Below are 25172 nucleotides of genomic sequence, written 5' to 3'. Positions count from 1 at the left end.
ACGGTAGGAGTGTTGCAAACATGTAAAATTGCCTGAAAATGCCGATTCGGTACCCGAAGCGGACGTCGGCCATTTTCAACTCCAAACGCGACGATTCGTCAGTATACCGTGTGACGTCACGTCAATATATATATATATCTAAAGAGACCGTATACGTTCAGCTGGTAGTTCCGATAAGGATTTTCCGCTGATACCACCAGAAAGTATACGCTGAACGTACAAAACGTATACTGTGAGCTGCTGTGTAGCGGGCCCAGGACTGTATGTTTTGTGCGGTCTGAGCGATGTGCAATGCCTCATATATATATATATATATATATATATATATATATATATATATATACTTTTAAAATGTCTTGGATCTGGGGACATCTGTAAGTGTGAGAGCGTGGATCTGGGAACATTCTGTGGTTATGGGAACATTAGCATGTTCTCATATCCAAGGTAACCTCAAAATGTAATTTTCGTGTTCAGCTTGACCATTGAGGGGTTTTAACTCGTGTTCCCAAAAGCATTTGAGTTCTGACTTGGTTGTCCCCCTTCCCTTGCTACAGATCTCTGCATCGTCAAACAATCTCTTCTGAGCTTTTAGCATTCTTGTGCTTACGACACTAAAAAAAAAAAAAAAATTATCTCTCTCTCTCTTTTTTTTTAACATTGCTGTGTAAAATAAAACTGTAAAATAACTATTTTACAGGTTTATTTCACAAGTTTATCTTATATTTTCTGAACATTTGGAAATAATTGCTTTACCTCAGTGAAATATTTATTATTGTTTAGAGCGTAAGCGATAAGCGATCCGGGCCTTTTCAAGAAATCTGAACAATGAACATGGTCGCTGCATGGGATTTTTTTCCCTTTCGTACAATCAGGCACACCACTCGTACAGGTAAGCCTTAGATTTTATGTAGCGCACTTTATAAGAACAGTGTTATATCTATTTATTTGAGTTAGGCATTGAAGATTTGAGAGGGCTTCTTCGCATCGAAGGAGTCTCTTCTGAGTGGGAATTCCGCTGTGAATTGATAGTTCTGGTCAATGGCTGTCTAATCGGCCCTCGAAGGCAATCACTGAAGTGAAGTGCACCGGGAGTGACTATTGCAACGACTGTCGTGTCCAGCGTTGTGTTTGTCAATGAGGTTCTTGAAAGCATTTGTACTGGGAGCCCGTTTAATGTTAGTTGTTAGTTTGTTCCAGTCATTTGTAACTCTATAGCTGAAAGCAAATTTTCTTGTATTGTTATTATCATGTCTTTCTTTTTGTATTTTGTCAGTACTGTTACGTGTTACAACAATGTTAGTCTGCGGTGATTTAAAAAAGAAATCTTTGTTAGTGTCATCAATGTCGTTAAATATTATATACGCTTGTATTAGGTCCCCTCTCTTTCTTCTTGCCTTTAGTGTAGGCAAAGTCAAGTATCTTAGTCTCTCTTCATATGTGTAGTCTTTTATTTCGTAAATCAGTTTAGTAGCTCTTCTTTGGACTCTTGCGATTGATGTTGATTGGCGTACTAGTCTCGGAAACCAGGCAGGATTGCCGTATTCTAGATGAGGTCGTACTAGTGTACACTCCACTCTCTGTTCCAGGAGGCTGTTCTCTGAAAATCCACCAGTACCTAGGAATGGCAGTGACACTGTACTCTAGGACCAACACAGCTAGTGTTTCAAATGTTACCTTTTTGTTTCAGGAGTCCTTGAATATTCTAGTCATTTTTCCCCATTTATTTTAAGTTCATATCATATTTGACAAATAGGTGGCGTGATCTAACCATGTTTACCTGGTTGATTCTGACGGTTGGCAGTTTAAGTTTCTGGCAATTGCCAAAGTTGAACGTTTATTGTCATTAAATGGCAAAATTAATTTGAAGTCACGTTATAACTTATTGTGGAAAATCAGCTCCCTCTCTCTCTCTTTCCCCTCCCACACTCACACACAAACACACACACATGCGTGTGTGCTGACACAAATTTGTGATTTACTTTAAAATTAACAAGGGTGCCGCGGTCAATTGTAGACGGTAAGACCTATTACTTTTTTAAAGCCAGGACATTTGGACCTATTGATTTCTTACGGTCAGGTCCAAATGACCTATTGTCCTCTAACGCTGGCAGCAACACTGATGTAGATGAAATATTCATGAGGACGTCCCTCTGCAATATTATCCCAGCTATCTAAATAGACTGGAAGAACAAAAAGTGATTGCATGGAGACCTGATCAGAAATAGAGGGTTATAACTGACATTTATCTGCAATTAAATTGCTTTAAACTGACGGTTGCCAAATTGGGTTGTGAGTGAAGCGTAGCTCTGGCTTGTCACTCACTTCCACTACACATAAATGCGCGCAAGGATTTAGTTCTTCAAACATTTCTGCTTTCTGTAGCTATGCAGGGTTTGTGGATGTGGAACGTGGGAATATTACAGTTTGGAAGGTGAGGATTCTGATAGACTCGATGCAAATTGTCCGAACTATAGCTATGGCGTGCCCCTTTAATAGCTCATAATGATTAGCCAAATATGGAAAGGCAAAACTAGATTCAAGTAGCTGAAAATTGAAACACGAATGGCGGCTTGATTGAAACTTTACGAAATGGAAATCCTGTGTTTTCCAACACATGAATGTACAAATCAGTGTTTTGGGTCTACAGAACACGACAAATCCCGTCCAAGTCCACTTCAACACAACTTCACAAGCCCATGTCTTCAGAACTTCGCAATTCCATGTGTATACGAGACCACGAAAGTCACACATTGGCTGGATTCATGTCCTGACGACATATCTGTGGTAAGTTTAAAGGCTGTCTCCATGGTAAAAAAAAATACTGAAATAACCATTTGTTTCTCTTTCTTCTTTCAATTTAATGACTTATGCGCTAGAGTTCGTATTCAATATGTTCCAGTGAAGATAATGACTCACTTTTCTAACCCGTATTCTCAAAAGCTCGGGAGAAAACGAAAGAAAATAATGTCCCTCTCCGGAAGTGACGTGTGGCTGGTGGCTTGATTCGGCCTTCCGCCATTTTGACAGAGATGGGAGAGTGAACCACAGCTTCGCGTAACAATCTGAACACGCATGCCGCATCAAGTTGTCAATAGACAACCACTGATGTTGATAAAGTAAGAGATCTGTCTTACATAATTGAGTTTCGGCGCTGTTTGGTTGCAAAGAAATGTGCGCAGTCTATATCACAAGTAGGTTTGGAAAGTGCATTTTCCGATGATATCGACGCAGCTAAGTATCAGGATCAGGAATATTGCGTCGCGGAACCTTTCAGATTATGACGCAATGTTGGCAAGAGAGCGCCTCGCCTAGCCCTACTTAAAACGATTTAAAACCTATCATTTTGGAATTTGTTCTCTTCCATAAAAAGTCTGAAGTCCATTGCTACTAAATTAAATAGCCTCTGGACTTATTTGAAAAATACACCCTTTCCTAATAGTTTTCTTAGTGCTGGCAATCAATAGTACTAGTAATGAGAGGGATGCACGACTCGTACCCTTTGATGACAGTGAGGGGCGACATTTGTATTGTTGTAGGCTATAATACAAATGTCGCCCCTCACTGTCATTAGGGCTAAATGTCACTTTTGTTAACTCCTTCATGATACGAACCCACCTTACTGTCACGGGACGCAGGGGTGGCCACATTTTTGTCAATTCAGCTTTCCCCGGGTATGTAACATGTCATTTTTAACTTACCCGCACAAAAATCAGGTTACCCACAATCTGAATGCAAAAACTCGTCCCCACCCCTACACACAGTCATGGAGTTGCGCTCACGCACACTCCACTGTCGAAATCTAACCAAGGAAATTCGTCCTTCCATTCTGGCAAAAACCTTCTGACACGTTTTGATCTGTCGCAGTGTCGATTCTAGACCGCGCATTCCCGCAAATATGAAAGAAATCCCGCAAAAATAAAATTTGGATGCGCGCCTTTTCACACAAAGAAATACCAATTCCCGCATTTTCAAACATCTTGTGCATGCGCGATATAATAAATATAATTTCGTCAAACAGCCCAGCGTTGCAGATCGTAAGCGCTTGCAATCTTTTTGAGACAAGTGAGGCCCTGACAAGGATGTTTACATTTACCTATGTTTTCAAAAGTTACATTTTCCCTAAACATCCTTATCAGGGCCTCACTTGTCTCAAAAAGATTCACTTTTTCTCCCACAAGTCTTTGCTTCCCTTTGTGGTCACTTCCTGTTTTACATTCAAAATGGCCACCACGATAAGTGAAAGCGTGGATTTTTTCAAGAATGGAGACCCATGTGCAAATCAGCTTGACGACAAGTTGCCAAGTGAGGCAAAACATCCAAATAAATGGTCTTGGAAGTGGATGAAGGAGTTAGATTCTCAAAAAAGATAATGGAGTTTATGATTAAGAAGTTTCTGTTGTGCATGCAACGATGAAATTACATACACCTGACTTCACTCTTCAGGCAAGAAAGCCATCAGGAACCATACGTTGGTTCTCTCTCTCTCTCTCTCTCTCTCTCTCTCTCTCTCTCTCTCTCTCTCTCTCTCTCTCTCTCTCTCTCTCTCTCTCTCTCTCTCTCTCTCTCTCTCTCTCTCTCTCTCTCTCTCTCTCTCTCTCTCTCTCTCTCTCTCTCTCTCTCTCTCTCTCTCTCTCTCTCTCTCTCTCTCTCTCTCTCTCTCTCTCTCTCTCTCTCTCTCTCTCTCTCTCTCTCTCTCTCTCTCTCTCTCTCTCTCTCTCTCTCTCTCTCTCTCTCTCTCTCTCTCTCTGAAGTCGTGGGGGCAATGACGGCCTCCGGGATGCCACAGATTCCATCCTCCCCCAGCCTAGAGACTGGGACTTTTTGTTCTTATTTACGATAGAGTGACATAAATCAATAATTAGCAAAGATTCTATAATTTTAAACTAATCTTTGTTTCAGTTGGTCATGGTGATTTGGGCAATGACAACACCGGCATCGTGGGTGATTTGGGCAGCGATGACCCCTCCGTCAAGGATTGCGACGTGACGAGCACACATGCAGAACCGCTTGGTATGTTTATACCGCCACCATCATAAGTGACGGTTTCTGAGACTTCCACTACTCGTGCAGAACTTCTGATTGGAGAAACTCGAGGTCAAAGCTTGTTCCCAAATGTTCTTATTATTATTTCACATTGCTCAACATCCAGTTAGCAACACAGGCTAGATGTTAAGCAACGTGAAATAATAATAACACATTTTGGGACAAACTTTGACCTGTAGTTTCTCCAATCAGAAGCTTCTGCACGAGTAATGGAAGTCGCAGAAACCGCCACAATATTATTTAAATTTTATTTATATATAGATGCTACATGTCGGGTTCATCTACGGGGCTAGTGACAGACCGCCAATGATGTTTTTTGTTGTTTTTTAGTTGGCAGCATGGGGATATCTTGAGAAGGCTCTCCGTAGTCGGCTAGACGTTAAGCAATGCTAATAATAATAATAATAGCACTTGAGCAAAGAGCTAAAACATTTCGAGGTACGGTAGAGTGTTTGACATAAATAATAATAATAATACGAATATTTATAACGCGCACATATCTCCCCAACAGGCGACTCAAGGCGCACATACACTCATTCACACACACGGAGACTTAAAGTCACCAACACACACACACCAGCAACCATTAAAATATGTACAGTTATTCAAGGTGGGATGGACAATGATAATGGACAACAGGAGGGGGGAACATGTACACAGGGAGATAGTGATCAAGGGGGAGGTCGTAGAGAAGGTAGAGCAGTATAGGTATTTGGGGGTGATTATAGACAATAAGTTGACATGGAAACCAAACTCTGATGCCCTTGTGAAGAAACTCCACTCTCGCCTGTACTTTTTGAGAAAACTCAGGTCTTTTAACATCTGCAGACAAGAAATCCTTCAGATGTTTTACACTTCAACGTGCAATAGTGTGTTGTACTTTGGCTCCGTGTGTTGGGGTGGCAACATCAACAAGCAAGACAGGGATAGATTAGATAAATTCATCAGGAAAGCAAGTGGGGTGGTTGGGAGGAAGCAGGACAATTTCACATCAACACATGAACGACGACTGACTGACAAGGTACAGAAGATTTTGGCTGACGACTCGCACCCACTCAGACCGGAATTTGACAGTAGACGGACAGACAGGAGCAACAGATTCAGACAACCAACCGCAAGATCCACACGCTACAGAAATTCGTTCATTCCATCTGCAATTCACATCTTCAATTCTCAGGTGGGGCGGTAGATGCTGGTGTTGTCGCTCTGATGCACGGGGTCAGTGTTCTGTATTGTTTCAGTATTGTTGATTTTGTTTTGCATGATTATATACTCTTATTCTACTCTCTTAGACAATATGTGATAACCGGCAAGGTGCTGACTTTCTTTTGTGCATTGTTGATGGTGAATGCATGTTAATTTATTTTTAATATACTTTCTTATGTGATAACCAATGTGCTATATTTTCTCAGGACAAAGAACAAATGTTTATTTTGAATGTTTTATGTATGTTATTATTACGGACACAAACGCTCAGCAATGTAATTTCTCTTTTAGAGATTAATAAAGTTATTGTATTGTATTGTATTGTATTGGGGTGGGCAGTGTAGAATGCATGGATTATGTGGAAAAAAGGAATGTCTTGAGTGCAGATTTGAATGATTCGAGGGACTGTTGTTGACGGAGGGGGAGAGGTAGTGTGTTCCATTGGCTAGGTGCTTGGAAAGAAAATGAGCGTTGACCTGCTGTTTTGAGTTTGGTGTGGGGGATGTTGAGCTTGAGGGAGTCGGCAGATGATCTGAGTGCTCGTGAAGGGACATAGAGAGAGAGAGAGTCGGAGAGATAGGCAGGGGCGAGACCATGGAGGCATTTGTAGGTGAGAGTGTTGATTTTGTATGTGATACGGGCAGGAACGGGCAACCAGTGGAGCTGATTTAGGAGGGGGGTGATATGATCTCCCTTTTTCTTTCGTAAGGCAAGACGGGCAGAGCTATTTTGAATGCGTTGGAGACGAGAGATAGAAGAAGAGGGAAGACCCGCCAAGAGAGAGTTACAATAGTCAAGACGTGAGAGAATGGTGGACGTGACCAGTTTGGCGGTAGCATCTGTGGTGAGGTACTTGCGGATAGTGGCGATGCGGCGGAGTTGGAAGTAGCAGGTGCGAGAGACAGAAGAGATGTGTTGTTTCATGGAAAGGGTGTTGTCTAGAGTGACTCCGAGGTTTTTGACAGCAGAAGACAGAGGGACAGAAGAGTCAGAGAGTTGAAGAGAGTCGGAAGTGGCTTTGGAGAGTTTGGATGTAGTGCCTACTAGGATAGCTTCAGTTTTGTTGCTATTGAGCTGAAGTTTGATTTCTGTCATCCAATTCTGCACGTCAGTGATAGTGTCAGAGATAGAGGAAAGAAGAGATTCAGACTGGTCAGGGGAAGAGCTGTTGTGAAGTTGAGAGTCGTCGGCAAAAGAGTGGTGGAGAACGTTGTGTCGGTCAAGGATGTGGTCAAGAGGTTGAGTGTAGAGAGTAATTAGTACAGGCCCAAGGACTGAGCCCTGAGGGACTCCGCACTCAAGCCTGATGGGGTCAGAGTTCAGTTTGTCAATCGAAACAGTCTGGTAGCGGTCGGTGAAATAAGAAGAGAACCAAGAAAGAGCTGTGCTATGGATACCAAAGGTGTACTGAAGGCGTTGAAGGAGGATGTTGTGGTCGACTGTGTCAAAGGCCGCTGATAGATCAAGTAGAGCGACGGCAGAGATTTCAGCTTGGTCAGTGGCAAGGAGGAGATCAGTAGTGATTTTGAGAAGGGCAGTTTCGGTGGAGTGGTGAGGACGATAGGCAGATTGAAGCGGAGAGAGAAGATTGTTGCAAAGAAGGTGAGAGTTGAGTTGTTTTAGGACGACTCTTTCAAGGAGTTTGGAGATGAAGGAAAGGTTTGAGACAGGGCGGTAGTTGCTGAGAGTGTTTGGGTCGAGCGATGGTTTCTTCAGTAGATGTTTGACAATAGCAGTCTTAAAGGAGTTGGGGACAGTGCCTGTTTGCAGAGAAGTGTTGATGATTTTGAGAATAGAAGGGAGGAGTTCAGGAAGACAGTCAGAGTAGAGTTGTGTGGGAAGAGGGTCAAGGTCACAGGTTTTCAAGGTCATTTCTTTGAGGACTTTCTCCAGGTCAGTGAGAGTGAGAGGCTGAAAGTGTGTGAAGGGAGTGCCTGTAAATGCAGGAGAAGTTTCAGAGTTTTGGTGTGGGATTTTGTCTAGTTTGTCACGGATGGTTTGGATCTTGTTATGGAAGTAATCAGAGAAAGCTTGCGACAGTTTGGAGGGGTCGATGTTGTTGGGCAAGGGAGAAGCAGAAGAGCAGCCAACAAGGTCATTCACTGTGGAGAAGAGTGTTTTGGCAGAGGTTGTTTCACAGATTTTGGTGCTGTAGTGCGATTGTTTGGCGTCTGCGATGAGTGTCTGAGCATGTTCCATTTGCTTGTTGTAAATCTGTCTGTCAACTACCAGCTTTGAGGTTCGCAACTTCCTCTCTGCTCGGCGACGCAACTGTTTTGTATACTTAACTTCAGCTGTGATCGAGGGTGCAGAAGGCCAATCTACGATGAGTTTGGTTTTTGCGGGTGCATGTTCGTCAAGAAGTGTGCTGAGAGTGGAGTCGTAATGACGTACAGGGTCTGAGGATACCGGAGGATCAAGCAGTCGGCGGGCTGCTTCTGCGCGAAATGTGTCAGTGTTAACTTCTTTGAGGTTACGGCGGACTACGCGCTTTTTCTGTTTGGATGGTTTGGCCATCTTAAGAGAGAACAAAACTGCAGAATGATCGGATCTGAGGTAGTCATTCAGCAGGATGTCGTACACCAGGTCAGTGGACTCGTGGGTGACAATCCAGTCAATGATGTGTGTTTTGCGTGTGGGAGCGTCTACATGCTGTTTGAGGTCGTGACAGTCAAGAAGGTCCATCGTCTGTCTTGTGTCGGTGTTATAAATCAACAATAAGCAAAGATTCTATAATTTTAAACTAATCTTTGTTTCAGTTGGTCATGGTGATTTGGGCAATGACAACACCGGCATCGTGGGTGATTTGGGCAATGACGACACTGGCATCGTGGGTGATTTGGGCAATGAAGACACTGGCATCGTGGGTGATTTGGGCAATGACGACACTGGCATCGTGGGTGATTTGGGCAATGACGACACCGGCATCGTGGGTGATTTGGGCAATTCGTGGCTGATTTGGGCAATGACGACACCGGCATCGTGGCTGATTTGGGCAATGACGACACCGGCATCGTGGGTGATTTGGGCAATGACAACACCGGCATCGTGGGTGATTTGGGGAGCGATGACTCCTCCGTCAAGGATTGCGACTACACATGTCGCACACATGCAGAACCGCTTGGTATGTTTATACCGCCACCATCATATGTGACGGTTTCTGCGACTTCCAAAACTCGTGCAGAATCTTCTGATTGGAGAAATTCGAGTTCAAAGTTTGTTTAAAAAAAATATGTTATTTTACATTGCTCAACGTCAAGTTAGCAACATTTTGGTACATACTTTGACCTCTAGTTTCTCCAATCAGACGCTTCTGCGCGAGTAATGGAAGTCGCAGAAACCGCCACAATATTATTTAAATTTTATTTATATATAGATGCTACATGTCGGGTTCTAGTGGACATACTCTTATAATATCTAAATACTTTTGCTACTACTAATAACATGCATTGTTTATTACCTAATTAAAGGCTCCCGCAGTGGGGCACTGCGGTTAAGAAATTAAAGGCCCCTCCTGTTTTTGGAACCGCAGGAGCTTTCTAGTTTGCTGTTAGGTAGATTTTTGGTTCCTCTTTCCTGTCATGCTCTCTTTTTCTTCATGAATTCTTTTCTTTTTTCTGCCTTAATCTTGCTCATTCACCTGTATTTTTTCCAAAAATCTCTTCTCTTGCCGCTTGTCTCGCGATTCATGTATAGTTTAATCTGTTAGTGTTCTGATGTAAGTCCAGCAGTAGATAGGTTAAGCCTATTTTAACATACTGGAAACTGGTAATCTTCCAGTAGGTATTAATTTAGTTTTACTAAAGCCTGCTGGGACACAAGTAATGGGTTAGTGCATTTGTAAACAGGAATCGCTTGACAAGTGGCCCCCTTCATCCCCCCCTTCCTCGTCCTGATATGGCTCTGCGTAGTCGGCTGGACGTTAAGCAAAAAATAAACAAACAAAAAAAAATAATTAAAGGCAGAGGTCGACAAAGCTCATGAAGACAAGCGTAAATTCAAGCTGGTCTCATGCTGAAATACAAACTTTAATAAATGGTTTTGGGCATCTCCTTCAAAAAGGCATGTATCCGTCAGGGAAGATAATTCAAGCCGCAATTAACCAAAATACTTGTCTCAACAATAGAACATGTATGAATGTGCGAACAAAGCTTCAGCACTAAATGAAGACACGGTTTTAAGATGGACTAGCTGAAGTTGTGGGCAAAGACAGCATGTTGTTGCTTTTTGGCGAAAGCTTACTGAAGAAATATGGACCAGCTAGAAAAAATGACATAGCACAGAGATTGAGACAACTTGCTGGCCTGTTGGTGCAATATGTAGAGCAAACCTATTCATTACATCTTACCATATAACAGTGGCACAGGCACGGTTGGCCTAGTGGTAAGGCGTCCGCCCCGTGATCGGGAGGTCGTGGGTTCGAACCCCGGCCAGGTCATACCTAAGACTTTAAAATTGGCAATCTAGTGGCTGCTCCGCCTGGCGTCAGGCATTATGGGGTTAGTGCTAGGACTGGTTGGTCCGGTGTCAGAAGAATGTGACTGGGTGAGACATGAAGCCTGTGCTGCGACTTCTGTCTTGTGTGCTGCGACTTCTGTCTTGTGTGTGGCGCACGTTATATGTCAAACCAGCACCGCCCTGATATGGCCCTTCGTGGTCGGCTGGGCGTTAAGCAAAAAAAAACCACAATATAACAGGGGCTCATTTTGAAATTGAGGTTGTCAAGAGGAATGTAATCGGACATTTTTCAAACTAATCGCACCATCGATGCAAACTGCACGCACTCGCACAAATAAATGAAATCTACACACAGCAACACCGACAGCTTTAAATGATTTTAATGTCATTAAAACGGTTTAAACCCAAATAAAATTGAATGAAATCTCACAGATAAATTTACAATGACTATCTGTCTTGCTTGAAGAAAAGAAAAAAACGAAAAGGGAGTGGAACACGGCAACACACATTCTGAGTCACTCCAGGAGCTTCAACAGAAACACAGGTGACGATCGCGGAATGTTGATGTTGAGAACGTCTGACGCATGCAGTATGCGTGCGGTAGCTATTTTCCGCGAAACCCTGCGGAACCCCGGGGGTACCCCGCGAAACCCCGCTTCGGCTTCCGTAATAAGAAAACATTTTGTACCGGTGTCTTAGAGTTTAATAGCTGACAAGGAAATTGAGTAACAAAATAGCGATAAGTCCGACCCCGAAATGAGACCCTGATGTAATACTATTATTTGCTGGGCTATACAAGTTATGTAGGTATGCATGCATGACCCTGGGTCTTGCTGTATGACTGGGAATTGCAGATATGTTCTTCAAAAGATGATGCCGTGTCTGAAGCATCAATATAAACGCTTATAGCTCACAGCTGAAAAGAACACTTCCTTACTAGTACGAAACCAAATGACAAACTATCAATTTGAATACAACACAGCTTCATAAGAACTGCTCAAACAAGGACCAATAAAAGAGAAAACTGAAGACCGTGGCCTTAATCTTACAAGTTTGAAGTTAAAACAAGTTTTGCAAACAATACATGTGAAAGAATGTTGTTATGCCTGAATATTTAAAAAAATTAGTTAGTGTTCCCAGAAACTTGAAATTTGGCATTGTTGTTTATATGTCGACCTAGTACCCAAATATATATAGACATTCTGGAAAACGTTATTTGTTTAGGAATATGGGGAACGTGGATATGGGGACCTTATTAATATTATGTTTTCACATATATATTTAAATCCTAAACAAATAACGTTTTCCAGAATGTCTATATATATTTGGGTACTAGGTCGACATATAAACCACAGTGCGAAATTTCAACTTTCTGGATGTTCTATGTACCATTGTTAAATATCTAGTTATAAGTTCTTTTTTAGTTATACTTTTAAAACGACAAGACATGAACATGTATGTCCTTTTTTTAATTTTTTTTTTATTGTTGTTATGTTTGTTTGTTTGTGTGTGTGTTGATCGATTTAATTTTTTTTTAAAGTTAGTGTTCCCAGAAACTTGTATTATATATATAATAAAAGTTTCTGGGAACACTAACTAATTTTTTTAATATTCAGGCATAACAACATTCTGTCACATGTATTGCTTGCAAAACTTGTTTTAACTTCAAACTTGTAAGATTAAGGCCACGGTCTTCAGTTTTCTCTTTTATTGGTCCTTGTTTGAGCAGTTCTTATGAAGCTAACTCTGACACCAGCCGGTTATTTGGGAACTCGTTTTCAACTGCTTGCAGAAAGTTGAAATTTGTCATTGTGGTTTATATGTCGACTTAGTACCCAAATATAAAAAGACATTCTGGAAAATGTTATTTGTAGGATTTAAATATATATATATATGAAAACATAATAAGGTCCCCATATCCACGTTCCCAAAAACCTTGTCTGAATATAATAATATATATAATAAATGTTTCTGGGAACACTAACTTTTTTTTTAATATTCAGGCATAACAACATTCTTTCACATGTTTTGTTTGCAAAACTTGTTTTAACTTCAAACCTGTAAGATTAAGGCCACGGTCTTCAGTTTTCTCTTTTATTGGTCCTTGTTTGAGCAGTTCTTATGAAGCTGTTTTGTATTCAAATTGATAGTTTGTCATTTGGTTTCGTACTAGTAAGGAAGTGTTCTTTTCAGCTGTGAGCTATAAGCGTTTATATTGATGCTTCAGACACGGCATAATCTTTTGAAGAACATATCTGCAATTCCCAGTCATACAGCAAGACAAAAATTGGCTCTTTGCAGTCTGCTGGGCTATACGCGATATGTTATGTATGTATGCATGGCCCTGGGTCTTGCTGTACGACCCTGGGTCTTGCTGTACGACCCTGGGTCTTGCTGTACGACCCTGGGTCTTGCTGTACGGCCCTGGGTCTTGCTGTACGACCCTGGGTCTTGCTGTACGGCCCTGGGTCTTGCTGTACGACCCTGGGTCTTGCTGTACGGCCCTGGGTCTTGCTGTACGGCCCTGGGTCTTGCTGTACGGCCCTGGGTCTTGCTGTACGACCCTGGGTCTTGCTGTACGACCCTGGGTCTTGCTGTACGGCCCTGGGTCTTGCTGTACGGCCCTGGGTCTTGCTGTACGACCCTGGGTCTTGCTGTACGACCCTGGATCTTGCTGTACGACCCTGGGTCTTGCTGTATGACCATGGGTTTTCATGTCACGTACGACATACAAATCACGATGTTCAAAGTTTTGACGAATTGAGTGTGACTACGATTCGTAAAACTTGAAATAGGAAGGTGTTATTGCTGTGTTTGATTGGTCGATCTTTGTTTAATGACAAAACAATTAATAATGCCAAGATTTTTAATGTGTACATAGTTCCTTTTCAGCTTGTGATTTATAACTCGTTGTGACAAGTTAAAGTTTGTGTAAGCCCTTAATAGACTCTTTGCAGTCCGCTGGGCTATACGCATTATGTATGTATGCATGACTCTGGGGATTGCTGTATGACCCTGGATCTTGCTGTATGACCCTCAATCTTGCTGTATGTCCCTCGGTCTTGCTGTATGACCCTCGGTCTTGATCAACAATGATCTGCATTTTTACTCAATATTTTCCACGAAGTACTGGGATCCTTGTATTTCTATCTACTCTGCTTTAATCTTGCTAAGACAATTATGTTGAGACGTCATAAATCAGTACTGGTATATTCTCGGAATTGCGGTCTGGTACCCTGTGATATCGGTTTGAAAAGTAGGGAAGGAGGCGATGTGAAGTGCCTTTAGTCGCTGCTGTCACAGTGGGGAGATTGCTAATTGGAGAAATGATTGCATGCAGAAAACGTGGTGATTATGATCCCACGTGACATTTTTACCGCCTTTCATTGTGTAAAAATAGCTTAAACGACAAAACAATTAATAATGCCAAGATTGTTAATGTGTACATAGTTCCTTTTCAACTTGTGATTTATAACTTGTTGTGACAAGTTAAAGTTTGTGTGGGCCCTTAATAGGCTCTTTGCGGTCTGCTGTAGGACCCTGTGTCTTGCTGTATGACCCTGTGTCTTGCTGTAGGACCCTGTGTCTTTCTGTAGGACCCTGTGTCTTGCTGTATGACCCTGTGTCTTGCTGTATGACCCTGTGTCTTGCTGTATGACACTGTGTCTTGCTGTATGACCCTGTGTTTTGCTGTAGGACCCTGTGTCTTGCTGTAGGACCCTGTGTCTTGCTGTAGGACCCTGTGTCGTAATGTATGACCCTGTGTCTTGCTGTAGGACCCTGTGTCTTGCTGTAGGACCCTGTGTCTTGCTGTATGACCCTGTGTCTTGTTGTATGACCCTGTGTCTTGTTGTAGGACCCTGTGTCTTGCTGTAGGACCCTGTGTCTTGCTGTAGGACCCTGTGTCTTGCTGTAGGACCCTGTGTCTTGCTGTAGGACCCTGTGTCTTGCTGTACGACCCTGTGTCTTGCTGTACGACCCTGTGTCTTGCTGTACGACCCTGTGTCTTGCTGTAGGACCCTGTGTCTGGCTGTATGACCCTGTGTCTTGCTGTATGACCCTGTGTCTTGCTGTAGGACCCTGTGTCTTGCTGTAGGACCCTGTGTCTTGCTGTACGACCCTGTGTCTTGCTGTACGACCCTGTGTCTTGCTGTAGGACCCTGTGTCTTGCTGTAGGACCCTGGCTCTTGCTGTACGACCCTGTGTCTTGCTGTATGACCCTGTGTCTTGCTGTAGGACCCTGTGTCTTGCTGTACGACCCTATGTCTTGCTGTACGACCCTGTGTCTTGCTGTAGGACCCTGTGTCTTGCTGTACGACCCTGTGTCTTGCTGTAGGACCCTGTGTCTTGCTGTAGGACCCTGTGTCTTGCTGTACGACCCTGTGTCTTGCTGTACGACCCTGTGTTTTGCTGTACGACCCTGTGTCTTGCTGTAGGACCCTGTGTCTTGCTGTAGGACCCTGGGTCTTGCTGTATGACCCCGTGTCTTGCTGTACGACCCTGGGTCTTGCTGTACGACCCTGGGTCTTGCTGTATGACCCTGGATCTTGCTGTATGACCCTCGGTCTTGCTGTACGACCCTGTGTCTTGCTGTATGACCCTGGGTCTTGCTGTACGACCCTGGGTCTTGCTGTACGACCCTGGGTCTTGCTGTACGACCCTGGGTTTTGCTGTATGATCCTGGGTCTTGCTGTATGACCCTGGGTCTTGCTGTATGATCCTGGGTCTTGCTGTATGACCCTGGATCTTGCTGTATGACCCTGGATCTTGCTTATGACCTTCGGTCTTGCTGTATGACCCTCGGTCTTGCTGTATGACCCTAGGTCTTGATGAACAAGGATCTGCATTTTTACTTAATATTTTCCACGAAGTACTGGGATCCTTGTATTTCTATCTACTCTGCTTTAATCTTGCTAAGACAATTATGTTGAGACGTCATAAATCAGTACTGGTATATTCTCGGAATTGCGGTCTGGTACCCTGTGATGTTGGTTTGAAAAGTAGGGAAGGAGGCGATGTGAAGTGCCTTTAGTCGCTGGTGTCACAGTGGGAAGATTGCTAATCGGAGAAATGATTGCATGCAGAAAACGTGGTGATTATGATCCCACATGACATTTTTACCGCCTTTTGCTGTGTAAAAATAGCTTAAATGACATGTCTTAAAGCTCTGCTTAAACTCGTAGTAAACCTCGGTGTTTACGCAGGTTCCTAGCTAATCGTGTATAAACTTGTCTTGCAAAGAAGCAGAGTAGATAGAGATACAAGGATCACAGTTCTTCGTGGACATTATTTTATCCTCTTTTCTTTTTAAAACCTGGTTTTTACAAACAGGGGAAAGTACCTCATCGTTTCCAGAGCCTCACAATTATATGTCCTTGTAAACATGGTTTATCAGAAGGACTGGTGACATACCTTCATTGGTAATTTTTAGGTTTTTTTAGTTGGCAGCGTGGGGCGTTTTGAGACGGCTCGGTGTAGTCAGCTGGACGTTAAGCAATGTTTAATAATATATAATATGTTGCAAATCGTCACGCTAATGGGATAATTGCCTAACTCACTTTTGCAAGTTTTGAGAAAAAGCGATTTGTTCAGCAGCCTCTGCATTGAACTTTGGGTTCTGTACTTCAGTAGAATGAACTTTAATCCAAATTTCTATTGATCTTGTTTACCATGGGATGCACATGCATAGACAGAAAAGCATGGGTATGCTGTTAAGATAACTGACTTATGAGTTAGGCAATTTTGCTGACATGGCATCAGCAACCGTTTCTCTTTGCAATTTCTTTTCGGAATTTTTACAGATGATTGACACAATTGTTGGCGTTATTATGGAACCGTTGTCTCAAAACTATCTAACTCTGAGTTAGGCAATTATCCTATTAGCGTAATGAAATGTATCATCAGATTTGATTTTGATTAATTTTTTTCCATTGAAATGCTTTTTTGATTTTGAATTTTGTTCCCAGGGTCCGCCCTGGGAGGTGGGGGGGGGGATCTCTTATTTTGGGTTCTTAGTCACCTCATGCGCCCCAATGGGATAAGAACATATATTTAGGTGAGCCTTTATTGTCATTTTTAGTCACCCACCCAAAGGAAAGGGGGGTGACTGTTACTTTTGTCAGCGTCCCTGCCTGTGTCTATCCGTCTACACATACGGTTGGGTGATTTTAGGACCCGTGGTCCTTTTCTTGTTTATTTCTTTTTTTCTGCCTCCCCATTGTTCAGTCACCTGTTTCACTTTTACCATGGACTTTGATTCATGGTGTTTAAGAAATAACGATTTTCGATGTCAAAATAAAAGCTGAGTTGTGATTAATGTTTATTTCAGGTAAGAATTAACTTGGTGCGTAATTACACAACACGAAAAAAGATAAATGCAAGTACAAAATTGGAAATATATTTAGTTTGATAATCTAATTCAATGAAAAGCCTGATTTCTGTACTTTTTTTTCTTGTTCTTGTTTTCTCTACTTGAGCACGTTTTTTTTTCTTTGAGAAGTATGTGTCCTCCGACTACGCATGGCTGTCTGTGTTAAAAGTATGTGTCCTTCGACGACGGTCGGCGAAGAATGTTTTTAGCGACTGTCGGCGAAGGTTAATCATGCTTAGTGACATCATATTTCTTCAAAATCATGTTTTTTGGGTGCGATTATTTTTTTGCAAACATATTACAAGTTAATAATTTTCGGTTCAATGACTATACATAAGACTGTATTATCTTTAATGTTCTTTTTAGTTATCAGTAGATTTAAATGACTGTATTTTATTTTCGGTAACAATCCACCTTTTTGCAAGACGAGGTATGTCTTTTTCTTTAAAACAATAGTTGCTTATGTTATTGTTTGTGTTGTTGATGCTGGACTAATAAACAACAGTATCTGTTTAAAACCTTCATGAACAGTGTGTATTGTGTAAACAGGGAGTGACTGCAAGCGAGTATTGTGCTCTCTCTCTCTCTCTCTCTCGCTCTCTCTCTCGCTCTCGCTCTCGCTCTCGCTCTCGCTCTCTGTGTGTGTGTGTGTGCTATTTTTTTCCGCAAATATGTTCTTGCTCTCTCTCTCTCTCTCTCTCTCTCTCTCTCTCTCTCTCTCTCTCTCTCTCTCTCTCTCTCTCTCTCTCTCTCTCTCTCTCTCTCTCTCTCTCTCTCTCTCTCTCTCTCTCTCTCTCTCTCTCTCTCTCTCTCTCTCTCTCTCTCTCTCTCCCCCCCCGCTCTCTCGCTCTCGCTCTGTGTGTGTGTGTGTGTGTGTGTGCTATTTTTTTCCGCAAATATGTTCTTCAAAAGATTATGCAGTGTCTGAAGCATCAATATAAACTTTATAAGCTCACAGCTGAAAAGAACACTTCCTTACTAGTACGAAACCAAATGACAAACTATCAATCAATCAATCAATCAATAGAATTTATTTCCAAAATGCAAAAGCACATGATTTTGTTTTAAATGTTGCAGTAAATCATATATCCACGTCCACACTCACATTCACACCCAAATTGTCACAGCATAAGAAACATGGTTAAATACTATTTGCACAACCGACTATCAATTTGAATACAACACAGCTTCATAAGAACTGCTCAAACAAGGACCAATAAAAGAGAAAACTGAAGACTGTGGCCTTAATCTTACAAGTTTGAAGTTAAAAAAAGTTTTGCAAACAATACATGTGAAAGAATGCTGTTATGCCTGAATATTAAAAAAAAAGTTAGTGTTCCCAGAAACTTTTATTATATATATTATATATTCAGACAAGGTTTTTGGGAACGTGGATATGGGGACCTTATTATGTTTTCATATATATATTTAAATCCTACAAATAACATTTTCCAGAATGTCTTTTTGACTCACATGCGAAGCAAAAGTGAGTCTATGTACTCACCCGAGTCGTCCGTCCGTCCGTCCCCCCCCGTCCGGACGTCCGTCCGTCCGTCCGTCCGTCCGGAAAACTTTAACGTTGGATATTTCTTGGACACTATTCAGTCTATCAGTACCAAATTTGGCAAGATGGTGTATGATGACAAGGCCCCAAAAAACATACATAGCATCTTGACCTTGCTTCAAGGTCAAGGTCGCAGGGGCCATAAATGTTGTCTAAAAAACAGCTATTTTTCCCATTTTTCCCATTTTCTCTGAAGTTTTTGAGATTGAATACCTCACCTATATATGATATATAGGGCAAAGTAAGCCCCATCTTTTGATACCAGTTTGGTTTACCTTGCTTCAAGGTCAAGGTCACAGGAGCTCTTCAAAGTTGGATTGTATACATATTTTGAAGTGACCTTGACCCTGAACTATGGAAGATAACTGTTTCAAACTTAAAAATTATGTGGGGCACATGTTATGCTTTCATCATGAGACACATTTGGTCACATATGATCAAGGTCAAGGTCACTTTGACCCTTATGAAATGTGACCAAAATAAGGTAGTGAACCACTAAAAGTGACCATATCTCATGGTAGAAAGAGCCAATAAGCACCATTGTACTTCCTATGTCTTGAATTAACAGCTTTGTGTTGCATGACCTTGGATGACCTTGACCTTCACATGTATTTTGGTAGGAAAAATGTGTAAAGCAGTTCTTAGTGTATGATGTCATTGCTAGGTTTAGTTATTTGACCTTGACCCTGAAGGTCAACGTCATGTAAAGGTCAAGGTCAAGCATGTGAGTCGTATGGGCTTTGCCCTTCTTGTTATATTTGGGTACTAAGTCGACATATAAACCACAATGCCAAATTTCAACTTTCTGCAAGCAGTTGAAAACGAGTTCCCAAATAACCGGCTGGTGTCGAGTTAGCTTCATAAGAACTGCTCAAACAAGGACCAATAAAAGAGAAAACTGAAGACCGTGGCCTTAATCTTACAAGTTTGAAGTTAAAACAAGTTTTGCAAACAATACATGTGAAAGAATGTTGTTTCACCTGAATATTAAAAAAAAAAGTTAGTGTTCCCAGAAACTTTTATTATATATAGTATATATTCAGACAAGCTTTTTGGGAACGTGGATATGGGGACCTTCTTATGTTTTCATATACCTAATAATAACATTTTCCAGAATGTCTTTTTATATTTGGGTACTAAGTCGACATATAAACCACAATGCCAAATTTCAACTTGCTGCAAGCAGTTGAAAACAAGTTCCCAAATAACCAGCTGGTGTCAGAGTCCCCATATCCAATGTATTATGTCTATATATATATATATATATGTATAGGTTACAACACGAGTGGTTTTTTATATGGCTTGTATTTCAGTCAAGACCCAGCGGATGAATATCATCGGGAGACACGAGCCTCTGGCGAGTGGCTCTCGATTGATATTCCCGCTGGGTCTTGACTGAAATACAAGCCATATAAAAAACCACGAGTGTTGTAATCTGTATATCCCATTCTACCATCAAACACAAAGTGTAGACTACTAGCGGCACTGTTGCGATCTGTGCAGGGTAAAACTGTTGCCAGCGAGACTTAGCCCTTTTGCAACCTTAAACTAAGTGACCGTCGCTGAAAAAATAAAACGAATGAGTGCATCGATAAGTACGCGGTAACACTACTTTCAGACCATTTAAAAGCTTTAAGTAAAGGTTCGTAAGTTGCAAGAAAGTAATGAAGTCGAATAGAAATTAATTTAGTTGAAGCGCACAATTCTTTTGTTTTGCGTTTCAGGTCGGCAGAACGGGCGAAACGGGTTTGGGACCCATTTGGCTTACTCGATTCAGAATTGATTCCACGTTGTTTTTCTCGAACGTGTGTAATTAGGCTTATTGACAGAGAAGCAAATTTTAGGGAACAAATATGTAGGTTTAGATTTAACCATTTGCTCCCTATTTGAAATGTATCTACGTGATAAACTGTTTTGCGAGTGTGTTTGCATGGATGAACTTAAACTGGTATGGCCCGTGTGAGGAAAACGCGACCGACACGTCTGTCACCGCCGATTGATTGCATTTTGAAGGAATATGACTGGATTACGGAAAAATATGTGGACTTACTGCAGAGCCAGGCAAAAGAGTAGACTTGCTCGCAAAACACGTGAAACAGCCGATGTTTGATAGCTGAAGGCGCACACCAAAACACACTTCCGACAGAAGTTCTCAAAAGTCGTCTGCTAACGATGCAAGGGGAGGGTACTCGTGTTTTTGTTTTGGTTCGCTAGCATCTGGTTATCTTGTAAGTTGAATGTTCGTTTTTTTCGACCTGCATTGCTTTCATAATGAAAGAAACTTTTGCTTATTGCATCTCATACATCAGATCAGTTCTGAGATTCATTTTTGCGTCCAACTGATATGGTTTTCTGAGCCGTGCAATACGATTTTAGAACTTCATACAAATGTGTCACATTGTTCGGCGCGAGGTCAAAGGTCGGGAGGAAAGTAGTCCTTTGCCCAAATCGGAATCTGCACTATCATATATTTTTTGGAGTCCATGATGTATTTATTGAGCTATAAAAATACAACATATATACCCATACTGAAGTAACAGAGACAAAGAAGGGAGGTCATGGGATATATATATATATACTAGATGATTACCCGCTTCGCCGGGAAAAAGTAGAGCCGAATACCAAGCTGCGCCTGGGACCCGGCTTTGCCGGGTGTACGCCGGCTTCGCCGGCGCACGAAGGAAAGGAGATAAACGCGCAAAACACCGGAGACCTTCTAAAAATAGTAACGTGCAGTGACCTTCTAAAAATAGTAACGGAATGGGAATATCCGCGCGCCATACGAAGGAAGGGAGGTAAACGCTGAAAACACTGGAGAAGATAAGGAAGAGTTACTGGTAGTGGATCCAGACAAAAAAAAACAAAATCGGTTCAGCGCTGCGCGCTGAGAGCACGTGTTGAAATATCTCATCGATCAGGTTGTGTCCGGGGTCTCTGTGAATAAGCCCACCAAATTTGAAGCAGATCCATCGAGAACTTTGGCCGTGCATCGCGAAGACACAGACAGACACACAGACACAAGTCGTATATATATATATATATCCCATGACCTCCCTTCTTTGTCTCTGTTACTTCAGTATGGGTATATATGTTGTATTTTTATAGCTCAATAAATACATCATGGACTCCAAAAAATATATGATAGTGCAGATTCCGATTTGGGCAAAGGACTACTTTCCTCCCGACCTTTGACCTCGCGCCGAACAATGTGACACATTTGTATGAAGTTCTAAAATCGTATTGCACGGCTCAGAAAACCATATCAGTTGCACGCAAAAATGAATCTCAGAACTGATCTGATGTATGAGATGCAATAAGCAAAAGTTTCTTTCATTATGAAAGCAATGCAGGTCGAAAAAAACGAACATTCAACTTACAAGATAACCAGATGCTAGCGAACCAAAACAAAAACACGAGTACCCTCCCCTTGCATCGTTAGCAGACGACTTTTGAGAACTTCTGTCGGTAGTGTGTTTTGGTGTGCGCCTTCAGCTATCAAACATCGGCTGTTTCACGTGTTTTGCGAGCAAGTCTACTCTTTTGCCTGGCTCTGCAGTAAGTCCACATATTTTTCCGTAATCCAGTCATATTCCTTCAAAATGCAATCAATCGGCGGTGACAGACGTGTCGGTCGCGTTTTCCTCACACGGGCCATACCAGTTTAAGTTCATCCATGCAAACACACTCGCAAAACAGTTTATCACGTAGATACATTTCAAATAGGGAGCAAATGGTTAAATCTAAACCTACATATTTGTTCCCTAAAATTTGCTTCTCTGTCAATAAGCCTAATTACACACGTTCGAGAAAAACAACGTGGAATCAATTCTGAATCGAGTAAGCCAAATGGGTCCCAAACCCGTTTCGCCCGTTCTGCCGACCTGAAACGCAAAACAAAAGAATTGTGCGCTTCAACTAAATTAATTTCTATTCGACTTCATTACTTTCTTGCAACTTACGAACCTTTACTTAAAGCTTTTAAATGGTCTGAAAGTAGTGTTACCGCGTACTTATCGATGCACTCATTCGTTTTATTTTTTCAGCGACGGTCACTTAGTTTAAGGTTGCAAAAGGGCTAAGTCTCGCTGGCAACAGTTTTACCCTGCACAGATCGCAACAGTGCCGCTAGTAGTCTACACTTTGTGTTTGATGGTAGAATGGGATATACAGATTACAACACTCGTGGTTTTTTATATGGCTTGTATTTCAGTCAAGACCCAGCGGGAATATCAATCGAGAGCCACTCGCCAGAGGCTCGTGTCTCCCGATGATATTCATCCGCTGGGTCTTGACTGAAATACAAGCCATATAAAAAACCACTCGTGTTGTAACCTATATATATTTTATATAGATACAGAGATAACACGATTTATCCTACATAAGTGAGAGAGACACCCGTGAGATAATAATCGTTCAAATCACACGTGTGTATATCATGTAAATGAGGTCATGTCAAGCAAGTCTGGCAGGGACCTGTTTTTCCACTGCTTATGGTGCCAAAGTCACCGAGACAAACGTCATTATAGAAACAAAATTTGCGCTCACTAATTACCCTCCATGAATCTTTAGAACTAACACGTCACGCCACACTTTCAGAGTGACGTTTCTTTGCTTTGACGTAATAGATTGAACGAGGCTTTAGAAGAGATCGAGGTTCCAAAACAAGCGTCTTCAATTTAGCTGCCTCGACTGCAGGACATTTTCAGTAAAATACACGTAAGTACAGTATGTAGGATAAACAGAATACTACATGGCTTGCTGTTTCGTACCAGATTTACACTCGTTGCTTTTTCAAATAGTGAACAGCTCGCTTTCGCTCGCAGTTCATTATTTAAAAAAAAAACTCGTGTAAATATGGTACGACACAGCAAGCCATGTAGTATTCTCTATATATCAGTATATAGCATGACTTCCCTTCTTTGTCTCTGTTATTCCAGTGAGAAAATATCCAGCGATATTTCTCCGTAGGCCTAAAGTTCCGCCATGACCTAGGCAAAATAACTTGCGCAGCCGCAGAAACATGAAAAAGGAAATCTTTTATGAAATGATTGGGAGCCACGCAAATTTGACCTCTTGATTCCGACCATGAACCCGCTGTTGATAATCTGGAAGGTCGTACCAGAAATGCAGATCTATCTCTGGCCGATTCATAGATTCAACCTAAAAACTGCGACCTCATCTGTGATCAGATGGCCAAGCAATGCGTGAAATCTTTTATTCTAAAGCCTTATGGCTCGTTTCGACAAGCATTAAACGGATGAAATTAACCCACATGCAGTTTATTTCTTCAGAAAATTGCAAACGCATCAATACAGTCTCCTGTTGGGTTCGGTGCTTTGTACAGAAATGTCTTCCACGCGATAGATTCGCTGATTTGTTTTACGAAACCGTCATCAACACGAACACAACGATTGCAGAAGCAAACTCTGTACCTACACGACCAAGACACAAGACTGATTAGACGTTAGGACGTTAGAAGTCCGAGTAGGCAGAGATGTATCCACAGCACACAAAGTTAACATGGGAGTCCCTCAGGGCAGTGTCATTGCCCCGACATTGTTCAGCATCATGCTGTATGACATCCACAGAGCCGGGACGAATGGAACAGTGATTTCACTGTATGCAGACGACCTGGCTCTGTGGTCAAATCACAAACCAAGGGAAACTCAACACAAAACTAACTTAAAGAGATATCAAAACGCAGTAGACAAAATAATCCATTATTTGCACACAAACGGCTTTGAAATCGCCGCCGAAAAGACAACATTCATGGTTGTCACCAGAAAGAAGCTACACGAAAAATCCACAATTATCGTCAACAATACACCCCTGGAGTCTAAAAAACAAGTCAAATTCCTTGGCGTTACCTTCACCCCGAACCTAACATGGGGACCACACATCAAAAACCTTGTCGGCAAAGCCAAGAAAGCACTAAGTCTCCTCAAAGTATTAAAACGAGAGACCTGGGCCTCAAATAAAGACAGCCTGCTTCACGTTACGAAAGCCATTATAAGATCCCGTTTAACATATGGTCAAGAAGCATTTTTTGCTGCATCAAAATCGAATCTAAAACTATTGGAAAGAGCCGAAATGGCTGCCCTCAAAATCATCTTTGATCTCCCAAAACACTCCATAAACAAACTAGTGTATCAAGAGGCTGGCTGGCTGCCCCTCGAGGAAGAAAGAAGGCTAAAGTCGGCGCAGTGTGTATCAAGAGCCAGTACAGTTGATAATGCTGTGAACGAAGAGCTCACTGCTGAGTTCGACACGATAACCTCGGCCCCTTACCAAAACCTAAAAAGAAAAACACCCACAATATACGAAGCAACAATCCCACTAGCAGACTATGTTCAACCGATATTACAAGAAAGTGGGGTGAACCCAGGTAGGATGGCCCAAATACCCATTAACCCCTTCCCCTTTTGGTTCATGGAGTCCCCCATTATCATCCCTGATCATGAACTGGGTATAACAAAGAAAGATAACCCTGTGCTTGTCTCATCAATAGTAAGAGAAATAATCTCAAACAGT

The 25172-nt window shown here is 41.9% G+C and overlaps 1 protein-coding gene and 1 long non-coding RNA gene across 2 annotated transcripts in view; one reads left to right on the top strand and one right to left on the bottom strand.

The window, feature by feature from the left end:
- Positions 1-25172, bottom strand: part of LOC138948334 (uncharacterized) — a 135385-nt gene that overhangs the window by 97832 nt on the left and 12381 nt on the right. The window lies entirely within an intron of this gene.
- Positions 685-13163, top strand: LOC138948318 (uncharacterized). The gene is made up of 4 exons (XR_011449969.1): positions 685-889; positions 2648-2784; positions 4900-5010; positions 9009-13163. It is a non-coding gene; the product is annotated as an uncharacterized lncRNA (long non-coding RNA).

The sequence above is a fragment of the Littorina saxatilis genome, linkage group LG15 (genome assembly GCF_037325665.1).
Source record: "Littorina saxatilis isolate snail1 linkage group LG15, US_GU_Lsax_2.0, whole genome shotgun sequence".
Lineage (NCBI taxonomy): Eukaryota > Metazoa > Mollusca > Gastropoda > Littorinimorpha > Littorinidae > Littorina > Littorina saxatilis.
This window is presented reverse-complemented; position numbering and strand designations above follow the sequence as displayed.